This window comes from Hyperolius riggenbachi, chromosome 9, assembly GCF_040937935.1.
Source record: "Hyperolius riggenbachi isolate aHypRig1 chromosome 9, aHypRig1.pri, whole genome shotgun sequence".
NCBI lineage: Eukaryota > Metazoa > Chordata > Amphibia > Anura > Hyperoliidae > Hyperolius > Hyperolius riggenbachi.
The window spans coordinates 115,962,932-115,977,018 of NC_090654.1; the positions used below are offsets into that span (position 1 = coordinate 115,962,932).

Here is a 14,087-nt window from a genome sequence, read left to right on the forward strand (position 1 = left end):
TGAAATTCCATTCATAATGAATGAATGGGATTACTGCAAACGCGCCAAAAATGCATGCAACCATGGGTGCCGATTCGGTGGTCGTTACCTCAAATAACAAAATCTTTGTAACAAAAGATTTTTATTTTTAAGCACAGGCAACGCGTTTCACGGGTCTAAGTAAGCTTCCTTAGGCCAATAACAGTGCCAAATGGAAAAACCTCATTAGCATAGGGAGCCTCTAGAAGAGCCTGTGCTTAAAAATAAAAATCTTTTGTTACAAAGATTTTGTTATTTGAGCTAAGCTACCTTCCTTTCGTTTTTAAAGAGAACCCGAGGTGGGTTTGAAGAATTTTATCTGCATACAGAGGCTGGATCTGCCTATACAGCCCAGCCTCTGTTGCTATCCACAACCCCTCTAAGGTCCCCCTGCACTCTGCAATCCCTCATAAATGACAGCCACGCTGCTGACAAACAGCTTGTCAGAGCTGGCTGTGTTTATCTCTATAGTGTCAGTCTGCTGCTCTCCCCGCCTCCTGCAGAACTCCAGTCCCCGCCTGCATCCCTTCCCTCCCTGCTGATTGGAGGGAAGGGACGGGGGCAGGGACCGGAGCTATGCAGGAGGCGGGGGAGCAGCTGAGACTGACACTACAGATGTAAACACAGCCTCACAGCACGGCTGTGATTTATGAGGGATTGCAGAGTGCAGGGGGACCTTAGTCGGGTTTGGGATAGCAACAGAGGCTGGGCTGTATAGGCAGATCCAGCCACTGTATGCAGATAACATTCTTTAAACACACCTCGGGTTCTCTTTAAAGAATTGTATACACGCCACGGCGCCTCTTTCTCCCATATTATGCTTATATACCCCTCAACATATCCTTTTGGAGGGGTTCAGACAGACTGCATGTGGTCCACACCACAGGGGAAAACTGTCAATTTTCCTAAGAGAGCGACCGCCACCAGGTCCGGCTGGACCACCTCAAGTGGAGTCGGGTTTATGGTCTCCACCTGCTTCTTGCGGTTGGTTGCCCCTTTGCAACCTGCCTTTGTGAGTAGTTTTCATTATACCACTACCATACCACCTATAAATAATAATTTATTAGTAATCTCCTGATTCTTTTTAAAAAGGAACCCAAAGCTCGGAATTTCCTCATTACTCCCCATTTTGTGGGGAAATCTGCTACCAATAAGATTGCATTTTGTGGGGAAATCTGCTACCAATAAGATTGCATTTTGTGGGGAAATCTGCTGCCAATAAGATTGCATTTTGTGGGGAAATCTGCTGCCAATAAGATTGCATTTTGTGGGGAAATCTGCTGCCAATAAGATTGCATTTTGTGGGGAAATCTGCTGCCAATAAGATTGCATTTTGTGGGGAAATCTGCTGCCAATAAGATTGCATTTTGTGGGGAAATCTGCTGCCAATAAGATTGCATTTTGTGGGGAAATCTGCTGCCAATAAGATTGCATTTTGTGGGGAAATCTCCTGCCAATAAGATTGCATTTTGTGGGAAAATCTCCTGCCAATAAGATTGCATTTTGTGGGAAAATCTCCTGCCAATAAGATTGCATTTTGTGGGAAAATCTCCTGCCAATAAGATTGCATTTTGTGGGGAAATCTGCTGCCAATAAGATTGCAGATCTGCGAATCTGATTGCATTTTGTGGTCGGTCCGACCTCCACCATGTGGACTATTGTGCACCACTGTCCTCGGTACGATGTCCTCCTTTTTGGGGTTCTGCAAGTGGCCACCCTAATTGGGGTTGATGGAAAAGGAGGTGCGCCACCCAGATATGATTGGCACTCAGCGAGGGGGTACATCACAGCACTGAGTGAGCCTTAATAGGATCCTGAGGCTACCCACCCTTTAGGTAAGAGTCTCTCGGGTACACTTTATCAACCATGCTACACCCCCCGCAGAGTCCCCACCTTGTACGCCCAGTATGCACGCGCAAGCCCCGCCTTCACTCACAAACTCAGTACTTGCAAGCAGTAATAAGCACGCACAGCACTGCGTCCATGACGTGCAAATGACAAGTGCCTATTAAATATATAGATAAGGTGAGAATTTTTTTTTTAAACAAATGTAAACAAACAAATCCTGGGAATTTCACATCACTTCTCTACACTTCCCTCTGCTGGCTGTAATTAACAGAACGTTAAAACAGGGACGCCACACAGCAGGTCTGAACAACACAGACATGGCAGCTACAGGCCAAGAACTACAAGTCCCAGCTATGCGCACGGCTGGCGCTCGCGGGTGAATTGCTGCCGTTCTCACTGTGGAGGATACAAAAGCCATCTATTACGTCACGTTGAACCTAATTGAATTTGCTATATTTTTTAATCTAGTAGCCAGCTTAATTTTACCTTAACGGGCCTTAGCACAGAAAGCGTCCAGGTTAGTCAGGGATCCTCCCTGTCGGCGAGTCCCGTTCCCTGCACCGCCGTCCGTGCAGCACCATCACTCCGGGACAGCCATCGGCTCCATTTTCAAAATTAACCGCCACACGACACGCCCCCTCTACGCTGGCAGGGAAGGAGGCGCTATCCCCGCCCTTCTGCTCTGCGGTGTGTGCGCTGTAGAAAGCTGCCAATTCCGGCAGTTATTTCTAGTATAGTCGTTTCGTTACCATGATGATGAGTGCAGTAACAGGATCTGCTGCATTCGTAGTTCATCATATGGCTGTGCTGTAGCTCGTAAGATCCATGGGCTATGTTTAATATTAATAAACAAGTATTAAAACTGTATAAATTACATGCTACGGGCTGAGGACTGTCTATTAGGAAATTCCTGGAAAACATTTCCTCATATGTGACGAGGTGGCCGAGTGGTTAAGGCGATGGACTGCTAATCCATTGTGCTCTGCACGCGTGGGTTCGAATCCCATCCTCGTCGACAATGCTTTTCAACCTACAATACATTTCCATGGTTATTTTACAGTTATTACTTATTATCTACAGTGCTGCTTGTCCACCATTTTGTGCCTTTGAAGCAAATTGTACATAGCAAGGTTAAAACCCCTTGTACCTAAGATTTGCTTTAAAAGGAGACGGTGTTGGAGGAGGACTGAAAGTGATCAGGAAACTGTACAATATATCTTGAGAAATGTATTATAGATGTAAAACTATTGTGGATACTTTTAGAGGAGCATGCAGATGGTAAAAGGATTTTTTGTTTCAGGAAGAGAGGCTCAGGCTGCTTTGGAAAACATTTATGCATTGTTTGCAATATACTAGGGAACCTGAACTGAAAATTAAAAGTAAAATTTACATACAAAAATTGCCTCCCGCATAGTCTACTCATCAATCTCTTTTAACTTTCCCCAATCCTGTTTGTCCACTGTGATAAATGGAAATGATAAATGAAATTCTCCGTCCTCCATTTTAAAAATGGCGATGAACCTGTAACGGCTTCCAAGTCAGCACACTGTTAGACTGCAACATTACCCACTTGAGCCATAGGGAAACATGGACATCACCTTGCACATCAGTTGAACTTGCAGTTCTAACTGACAGCAACTGATATATAACTGACAGCAACTGAAATTTTTCAGTTTTGACAAAATCATTGTTAGATGAAAATGGTGAGCTTCTGAGAGTAACAAGAAAACCTGTGGCGTAATTCACCATAAAATAATTGTAATGCAGCAATGTTTCACCAGAAAATAATCCTAATGTGGGCAGTGTTTCACCAGAAAATAATCGTAACCCGGCAATGTTTCATTATACAATAATCATAATGGGGCAGTGTTTCATCAGAAAATAATCGTAATGCAGCAATGTTTCACCAGAAAATAATCGTAATGCAGCAATGTTTCGCCAGAACATAATCATAATGTGGGCAGCGTTTCACCAGAAAAGAATCGTAATTTGGGCAGCATTTCACCAGAAAATAATCGTAATGCAGCAATCTTTCGCCAGAAAATAATCCTAATGCAGCAATGTTTCACCAGAAAATAATCGTAATGTGGGCAGCATTTCACCAGAAAATAATCGTAATGCAGCAATGCTTCACTAGAAAATAATCATAATGCAGCAATGTTTTACCAGAAAATAATCATAATGGGGCAGCGGTTCACCAGAAAATAATCATAATGCAGCAATGTTTCACTAGAAAATAATCGTAATGTGGGCAGCATTTCACCAGAAAATAATTGTAATGCAGCAATGTTTCAGTAGAAAATAATCATAATGTGGGGAGCATTTCACCAGAAAATAATTGTAATGCAGCAATGTTTCAGTAGAAAATAATCATAATGTGGGGAGCATTTCACCAGAAAATAATGTGCATCTGTAAAAAAAAGCATTTACTCACCTGCAGAAGACTCCTCTCCCGGCGCGCAGCTCCCAGATCATCTTCACAACTCCCACGCTGACGCAGGCAGAGCAGGGCTATGGAAGATGGTGCCCGAAGCCCTGTACTGGAGACACAAATAGTGCCACACAGTACTCAAGGCGACCACCTGGTTGGCCGGGTGGTCCAGGCGCCCCTGGTATGTAATATTAATTTTCAGGTACATCATATGTTTATTTTAAGGGACAACTGTCGTGAGAAGAATATGAAGGCTGCCATATTTATTTCCGTTTAAAATACAAGTTGCCTGGCAGCCCTGCTGATCTATTTGGCCACAGTAGTGTCTGAATCACACCAGAAACAAGCATGCAGCTAATGTTATCAGATCTGACAATAATGTCAGAAACACCTGCATGCTTGTTCAGGGTCTATGGCTAAATTGTGAGAAAACGCGGAAAAGCCGCCGCCAATACTCAAGGTGAGGTGGCTGACTCCGGGTTTAACATGGCAGCTGGCGCGCAGTCGGAGCGCAGAGAAACCGCCGCATGCTCTAACAACAGGGCGGCGGTTTCCGCGTCCAATGCGGCAAGTTGCTCGCATAGGCCTGTGTCACGGACGGTTGCGGGGACGCAGGCGCGTCCTGGCACCGCCCGTGAAGTAAAGAACGATCGCACTCGATTCCTGCATCGATTGCGCTTCAGACAGTATCCCTCAGCTAAGACAGATTCCCCAGCTGTTCCTAAGCTACAGTGACAGCCTGGGGGGAAGCTGTTAATTAGCTGGGACATATTCCCTGTGGAAGGCACAATTTCCCTTTTGGCTCTGGGAACCAGGTGACACTTAGCTGATCTCATGGAGATGTTAATTAACAAACCAGGAGTCTTTTCAGAGCCAAGGAAGCTAATCCCAGCAGGGGGCAGACTTAGCGGAACCATTCAGCCAGGATAGGGAAACTGTTAAGCTTGGGGGTGTAATCTCCACAGTCAGCATACAACACATAAGCTGACGTGAAGGAGGTACACACACCAGCACAAGGGATCAGGATATCCCCAGTTTAGTGGAGGAGAGGACTGACTCCAATAGGAGATTGTAGTGCACAGAGCCGGTGCAGATCTGAACAGCCACAAACACTTTCGTAATAACGTCTCAGCGCAAGGTAGCGCTGAGCGCATAAACCAGGACTGAGGAGATCAGGACAGGTAGACAGAATGAACGCTTGCTAGCTAGCGATTACTTAGCGACAGCAAGCGTCCAAAACCAGACAGACTGGAATGAGGCAGCCAATGCGCTGCGGCGATGGCGTGCCTCACAAAGACAGGACAGGAGAGACAGGAAATAGCAGGATCGAGATAGATGAACGTAACACAGATAAATATACAATAAGTATGTTTTCCTAGCGTATTACAATTACAGCTATCAATGAAACTATTCGTAACGTCTGACTAACATATGTATATATTGGCAATGAACCGATATATGACATAAGCAGGAACTCTGACTAAGACTGAAGTAATACAGGGAACAGGACTCAGAAGGATTCGCTATCTCTTCGCAGAGATGAACGCAATCCACAAACAGGACCAGGAACAGGATAACTAGCTCAGCACGGGTGTTCACGATACGCGCAAACTACCAAAAAGTGCTGGAAAACTGACTAGCTGAACACAGGAAATAAACAGTTCGTGTACGTATATATCAGCGACACTGATATATTAACGTAACACGAATACAAGGAAAATAACAAAATGCGCAAGTATGCGTATATATTGGCGATGAACCAATATATGACACAAGACAAGCAAGTAGCAACTTCTAGAACAAGAGCAGAACTAGGAGGACTCGCTGACCCCTTCGCAGGAGTCAGCGCAGTCCACACGGACCAAGAACGAGGTGGGGCACGAGCAGAGTAACAGATAGAGTCTGAAACTATGATAGCCCATGAGACATTGCAGGAAGCAGTTCTTTATACTGAGGTCATCCAATGGGAGCAGACCTGCAGATTCCCACACAAGTGAATGGTAATTAATCACAGGCTGATAGCAGGAAAAGGCAGACAATGATATGCAGCCCGCAGGAAAGGGACTGCCCCTCCACTGCAGCAGACAATGTTTGTTTACACAAGAGCATGTCAAACTGTCATTAATTTCAGAGTGACTGCAGATGGAATCAGCAACTAGTTCAAGTGCAAACCAAACTATGCAAGAAAATGCATGTAATGTCATCAGAACTGCTTGGGTTACAATACCACTGCAGCCAGCAATAAACGCTGCAGACATGATCATAACATTACCTCCCCCCTTAAAAGCGGATACCAGACGCTTTTTGAAACTGAAATTCCCAACAAAACAATCTGACTGATAATTCATGATGACCGGGACAGCCCGGCAAGACCAAATTCCAGAATCAGTCCCCACAAGACTGGACCCATCAGAACCAGAACCTACAGAACCATGCCCGTCAGCACCACAAGCCTCAGTGTGATACCCATCAGAACCACGACTTCCAGAGAAAAGCCCCCAGAAACTCTCTGAGCGATACCCACCGCCTTCTCGGGACTGTCCAAAAACGCCAAAGCCTTTGCAATGCCCACCGGAACTGTCCCCACCAACACAAAACCCACCGTTGAACCAGTCCAAGGTACCAGGACAAGTTTCCTCAGAGATCTCCCAGAACACTTGGAAGCTCCAAAGAGATCCCCACAGGTCAGAACGCCCCTTAGGTTCACATGGAGAACCATCAAGAACCCCTATGGAACCCAGGGCAACTCTAGAGTCAGGGTCACAAGGACAAACATCAAGATCAGGGTTTTTAGGGACCAGAACCATCTCCGGGCATGCAGGCCAACCGGCAACATCAGAACATGTCTCCACTAGGGAAGCGTGTGAGCACGCCAACACAGACACACTTGGGCACTCTGGCATACGAAGCACATCTGGGCACACTGGCACAAGAGAGACTTCTGGGCATGTCAAGGAACTGCAAACCTCAAAGTCAGTCAAGGTAGGACCGAAACCAGGACTGGGCAAAAAAAAATCATCATGACTAGACTTCACAGTTACTGGATTGTCACTAAAAAATGCAGGATTAGACTTAGATGTCTCTGATTCCAGCAAAGTTATTAACAAATCATGTTCAGGGGCATTTACAAGACAGGACAAATCTTCTGATGTATGCACCGAACTAGACAGGGTTCCCATAACTTCTTCTGGACTAGACAGAGACTCATCAAATACACTGGATTGGAGCTCATGAAGGGCTGCAAAACAAGTCAGTAGTGCAGCAATCCCCACTGAACTAGGCAAAACTGAGTAACTCACTGGACAGGAAGGGGACTCAGGAACTTCTGCCACACCGGCCAGAGAACCAGAATTTTCCAGGATACAGGGCTGGGTTTCAGAAACACTCATTAACCCGGACTGAAATTCTGAGATTTCTATTATTTTTTCCAGCGAGTCAGAATTATCCATGTTACAGGGCAAGACTTTTGAAACATTCAGAGGACAGGGCTGGAGTTCCTCGGCTGTTACAACACTGGAGAGGGACTCAACAACATTGGTTAAATCAGACTGTGTACAGGGCAAGGTATCTAACACACTTGCTGACAAGGACAATATTTCAATGGCTTCTGCTTCGCTGGGCAGAAATTCATCAAGTTTTATTAGAGCAGACTGTAATTCCAAAACAGCTGCTAGACAAGTGAATATTACTGCAACACCAACTGAGGTAAGCAGTGCCTCAGACTGTTCTGCTAGAGGGTTTGAAGTATCCAAAGTACTAGGTGAAGCATAAGACTCTGTGACCACAGCTTCACTGGACAGGATCACTGAACAGTCCACACTGCAGGGCAAAACCATGGAAGCACCTGCTGGACAGCATAATGATTCTGTGACCTGAGTTTCATTGGAGAGATCTACTGCACAATTCATGGTACAGGGCAAGTTCACTGGAACATTTTCTGAACACGGTAATAATTCTGCGATTTCGGACTCACATAGCAGACGCTCTGAGTTATTCATGAAACTAGAGTGAGGTGTAGAAACAGGAAGATCAAAACACAATGTTTGCGCATCTAAATCACCATTCAATTGTGAAATTGGAAAATTCAGATGCTGGGGTTCTGAGATTTCTGGACAGGATCGCTGGGACTCAGAAACTGATGTAGTGCATCTATTGGCATCTGCTGGATCAGACAGGAGTTGAACTTTATTAACACAGGTAATTTCTGCAGAAGTGTTTGCAGAGACAGGCAAGATTTTTCTGGTGTCTGTTTCACTGAACAAAGACTCATGAGTACTGGCTAGGCTGGACTCAGAAGTCAGCAGGACCTCTGGGTCCTCTGCTGAGAAATTTGTGCAGGGCAAGATTAAGGAAGTATTAGTAATTTCTGTCTTACTGGGAAGTAACACTGAGTTATCCATGGTACAGGGTGGAATTACAGGAACTTCAATTTCACACAAAAGGAGCTCTGAATCACTCGCTGAATCAGCCAAAGGTGCTGAAGCAGGCGAGTCCTCAGGAACTGAGGAAGTGGAACAATCTCCACTTGACAGTGTGTCTTCCCTGGTATCAACTGATTGAATTGCATAAAAATCGTCCAGAATCATTCTCCACACATCGATCAATGGAGCCACAAAGTCATACCCACACACACCAGTTTTTATTAGGTTATAAGCAGACTTAATGCATGCATTCAATACTAATTCACTTTTTGCACTGTAAAACTGACAAAATGAACTTGCATCTTTCTTCCATTCATAGACCAGAGCTTCCATCTCTCCTTTCTCAAATGGAGGATCCCATGCATATTTAACAGCTGAGCATTCCGGCTGATCATAGTTTGCAAATGTGTTAGTGGCAGAAACATACATTGGGTTATTTAGCAGGTGATTGGCCGATTTCTTATTCCTAAGGATCTCCAATACCTGTAGCAAGTATTGAACTGTAGTGTATGCAAATTTCCCTTGCTGCACGAATAAATTGATCTGTTCAATACTCTGTAATATATCTTCATAATCATATTCAGATAATTCATTTAAACAAGAACCTTTATTTTCCCTGGCTAGCAATGAAAGTTCATTAGTAGTTTCATAGGTCCATTTGACTCCCCTGAATGGTGACTGAATTTCATTATCTGCTAATGGTGGAGTCTCGTTACAGATCTGATGCGCAGTCGCCAAGGGCAACGACTCCGCTGATTGTAACGCTTTTCTTTTGGAGCGTTTACGTTTGGCTTTAGACCCTGCTGCCTTAGCAGAAGAAAAGTTATCAGAACAATTATCTGCTTGCTGATTATTTTTGTAGGCAGTAGAAGGAGCAGCTGATTGACAAGCTGCCAGGAGCTTATCAAAAGGGCTAGGCAAATCGGTTTTGCGCAGCCAGTTATGGATCACAAACGCTAGAAATTCCAGTGGTCTTTCTTTTAAATTGGTATGATCCAAGACATCGTAGGCCCACTGAAACAATCTTCCCTTAAATAAAACATAAACTAGCTGGGGGGCCCACGTTGAAACAGGAGTAGCCTGGAGCTCAGGATTGGCCAGGAACCTGGCACATTCGGAAAAAAACTCATTTTCTGTTTCAGAATTGAGCTTCTCAAATTTCTTAAAGGAACAGGAACCATAACAAACAGTGTCATTTTTGCTGGGAACCCCCCCCACAATGGGGATTGGTAATGGGGCTATCATAATGTTAAGCTTGGGGGTGTAATCTCCACAGTCAGCATACAACACATAAGCTGACGTGAAGGAGGTACACACACCAGCACAAGGGATCAGGATATCCCCAGTTTAGTGGAGGAGAGGACTGACTCCAATAGGAGATTGTAGTGCACAGAGCCGGTGCAGATCTGAACAGCCACAAACACTTTCGTAATAACGTCTCAGCGCAAGGTAGCGCTGAGCGCCTAAACCAGGACTGAGGAGATCAGGACAGGTAGACAGAATGAACGCTTGCTAGCTAGCGATTACTTAGCGACAGCAAGCGTCCAAAACCAGACAGACTGGAATGAGGCAGCCAATGCGTTGCGGCGATGGCGTGCCTCACAAAGACAGGACAGGAGAGACAGGAAATAGCAGGATCGAGATAGATGAACGTAACACAGATAAATATACAATAAGTATGTTTTCCTAGCGTATTACAATTACAGCTATCAATGAAACTATTCGTAACGTCTGACTAACATATGTATATATTGGCAATGAACCGATATATGACATAAGCAGGAACTCTGACTAAGACTGAAGTAATACAGGGAACAGGACTCAGAAGGATTCGCTATCTCTTCGCAGAGATGAACGCAATCCACAAACAGGACCAGGAACAGGATAACTAGCTCAGCACGGGTGTTCACGATACGCGCAAACTACCAAAAAGTGCTGGAAAACTGACTAGCTGAACACAGGAAATAAACAGTTCGTGTACGTATATATCAGCGACACTGATATATTAACGTAACACGAATACAAGGAAAATAACAAAATGCGCAAGTATGCGTATATATTGGCGATGAACCAATATATGACACAAGACAAGCAAGTAGCAACTTCTAGAACAAGAGCAGAACTAGGAGGACTCGCTGACCCCTTCGCAGGAGTCAGCGCAGTCCACACGGACCAAGAACGAGGTGGGGCACGAGCAGAGTAACAGATAGAGTCTGAAACTATGATAGCCCATGAGACATTGCAGGAAGCAGTTCTTTATACTGAGGTCATCCAATGGGAGCAGACCTGCAGATTCCCACACAAGTGAATGGTAATTAATCACAGGCTGATAGCAGGAAAAGGCAGACAATGATATGCAGCCCGCAGGAAAGGGACTGCCCCTCCACTGCAGCAGACAATGTTTGTTTACACAAGAGCATGTCAAACTGTCATTAATTTCAGAGTGACTGCAGATGGAATCAGCAACTAGTTCAAGTGCAAACCAAACTATGCAAGAAAATGCATGTAATGTCATCAGAACTGCTTGGGTTACAATACCACTGCAGCCAGCAATAAACGCTGCAGACATGATCATAACAGAAACATAGAGTTATGATCTTTATGCATGTTTTAGAAGTACCATACGTCGGAGAAATGTGAAAGTTATATCATTCTGCTGGTCCGGAGCTTGTGAGTGTTTTGATATTAAATTTGGGCCCCTAGCCTAACCAGAACGCTGGGAATTCCACCGTTTTGTAACCGGGCATGCAAACATGCCCAAGTTTGATATCATATTAATCGGTAGGTTCTGGGGATCGAGAATATGTAATTATTATCTGTGTGCCGGCCGCGCAGGTCGGCCTAGGGAACCTGTCAGGATTATGGATTTGCTAAAGCCCCTGCCCAGGTGTGATTACCATAGTCCGGCCTAGGGGGCCGACTCTGGAAGCCCGCCTCTGAGCTCATCTCCATTAAAAGTGAATGAGCTGCCTGAGAAGCTTCTCCTCCCTTTACCATCTTCATGACAATCTGCTGCCAGCCAGAGGACATAGGGCTGGTGGCCATTTTGCTGACCCATCCGAACAAAGAACTCTAAGAACTTGAAACCGTTTGGCTTGAACTTGATTGGAAACCAGAACTCTGATTTTTCCCACAAACAGGACATCTTTCCAGGAACTAAGTATTTTTCTCCCTTCTTTTATTTTTCATACTGGCTATTACTGTTTCAATAATTGTTGATTTTCATAATTGTCTGTATATATTAATTATTTATATTGCGTGAATAAACGACTTTCCCCAAGTCATTCACTGTTTCGCTACCCTGCTTATCAGCACACACAGAAATGATCCCGGGTCTCTGAAGATACGCTACTGTTTGTTTGTTGTTGGCTAGACAGAATATCGTGTGTTTAACCGTTTTATTCGCAGGATTAGTCAGTCAGTTAGTGGGCCCCACGGTCCCATAGTAACCGCGGTGGTGGCAGTTTACTCTGAACCAGTAGGTGACGTTGTAATTACCCGTGTCTCACAGGCTCCCTTCTGAGTTGTCTGCGGCTAATTCTTAACGGTCCCTGCGCATTGACTGCGACCAGAGTTCGCACGATCTGTGCGCTGGCACCGTTTAGAAGGCTAAGTGCGGTCAGCCACTAGGGTCCTTGTGACAGTGTTAGGCAGCGGTTGGGACCTGTGTTGTGCTGAAAGTATCTGCGATAGCGCTAGCGCTATCGAGAAACGAACTAATTCGTTGGTGTAGCTGGAAGGCAATATATTTTTTATATATACAGAGAGACTGTGTAGCCAGTACCCCTCCCCAAAAGTTTTATTTTATTTGGCATGGAAATGTCCGGGAACTACCAGAACATGTGCCTAGCAGACCTGGAAAATCTTTGCGAAGAGAGGGGCATTGGCATCCTCCGCAAGACAAAACGGGACCTGATAGCCGACTTGTCCAGATGGGATACCCAGCAACTGCGGGAGCCGGGAGTGTCCGCTGAGGTGGATACCAGCCCATCTGACAATCGAGGGGAACCAGAGACTGAGACTCCTGACCGTACAGAGGTTGTGCATCCTGAGGGCCCTGCATCAACAGTTACGCCGGAGAATGTCAGTGTGGACCCCAATCCCAGAGTTTCTGACAGTACTCGCCTGGAACTGGCCAGTACTGGACTGTCCATGGGTGCTGACCCGGTAATGCAGCAGGCATTACAAAAGCTGATGGAGACTGACCTGGACAAGTACATGCAGTACATGGAAGCACGAGAGGAACGGGAGCGCCAATCTGCAGAACGCAAAGCTGCTGCTGCTGCTGCTGCTGCTGAACGCCACGCGGAGAGGGATGCCGCTGAGCGAGAACGGGAGCGCCAACGACAGCATGAGCTAAACATGGCAAAAGTGCAACAGGCCAGCCGGAGTTCACCGCCCAGCCTCCCTGCTGAAGGAGCTGCAGCACCCGTAAGTGCAAAATTTAAATTTGCTAATATTGAAAAAGACACAGACATTGACTTGTTTTTGCGGTCTTTTGAAAAAGCATGCCGTCAGTATCGTCTGTCCCCAGACCAGTGGGCCAGACATCTGACACCTTTGCTGCGCTACAAAGCGCTTGATGCCTTCGCAGAATTGCCTGCGGAGAAGGATAATGATTATGCTGCTATAAAAGACGCTATCATTACTAAGTACCAGCTGACGCCAGAAGCCTATCGGAAAAAATTCAGGGCCTGGCAGAAAAAGCCTTCTGATTCGTACCGAGATGTGGTCAGCAGCTTGCTCACCACACTCCGCCAGTGGACACTCGGCCTCACCAAAGGGTCTTATGGCGTCCTGGAGGACTTGATAGTCCTGGAACAATTTCTGAACATTTGCCCTGCTGATGTACGACAGTTTGTGTTAGAACGCAGGCCGGCTTCAGCCACTGTCGCTGCAGACCTTGCTGAGACTTTTGCAACTACCCGGGTGGCTGATACCCGCAGAACTGTCCCATCCAGCTGGAGAGGAGGTCAGCCCAATACCTCGGCAGACCCTCCTGCCCCTGTGAGCCGTCCGCCACAGAGGCCACCCAGCGCAGCTGCTGCACCCAGGCCTGCAGCGCCTGGAGAGGTCACCTGTCACTACTGCCGCCAGCCCGGACACATGAAATTCGACTGTCCGGAGCGGAGACAGACACCACCAGCACCTGGATCATCTGCATCACCTGCACCTCACCCACAGCAGAGGCAACCCGCCAGCGAACCACAGCCTGGATCATCAGATTTTGTCCTGTTTGCACGCGGACAGGAAATCCGCGACCGAACCGACCAGCAGCAACTTGTTAGAGTGAACGGCAAAGTTGTCACCGGATTTCGAGACACCGGAGCTGACATCACGTTAGTTCACTCACATCTTGTGCCAAAGGA

The 14,087-nt window shown here is 46.0% G+C and overlaps 1 protein-coding gene and 1 non-coding gene across 2 annotated transcripts in view; one reads left to right on the forward strand and one right to left on the reverse strand.

Moving 5' to 3' along the window:
- KNL1 (kinetochore scaffold 1) overlaps positions 1 to 2,561 on the reverse strand; it is a 116,758-nt gene extending 114,197 nt beyond the window's left edge. The window contains exon 1 of the mRNA XM_068253383.1: positions 2,353 to 2,561. The gene's annotated coding sequence lies outside the window, so the exon portion shown is untranslated. The remainder of the gene's footprint in view (positions 1 to 2,352) is intronic.
- Positions 2,562 to 2,799: 238 nt separating this feature from the next.
- On the forward strand, positions 2,800 to 2,881 carry TRNAS-GCU (transfer RNA serine (anticodon GCU)). Its single transcript has one exon. It is a non-coding gene; the product is annotated as a tRNA-Ser (tRNA).
- The last annotated feature ends 11,206 nt before the right edge of the window (positions 2,882 to 14,087 follow it).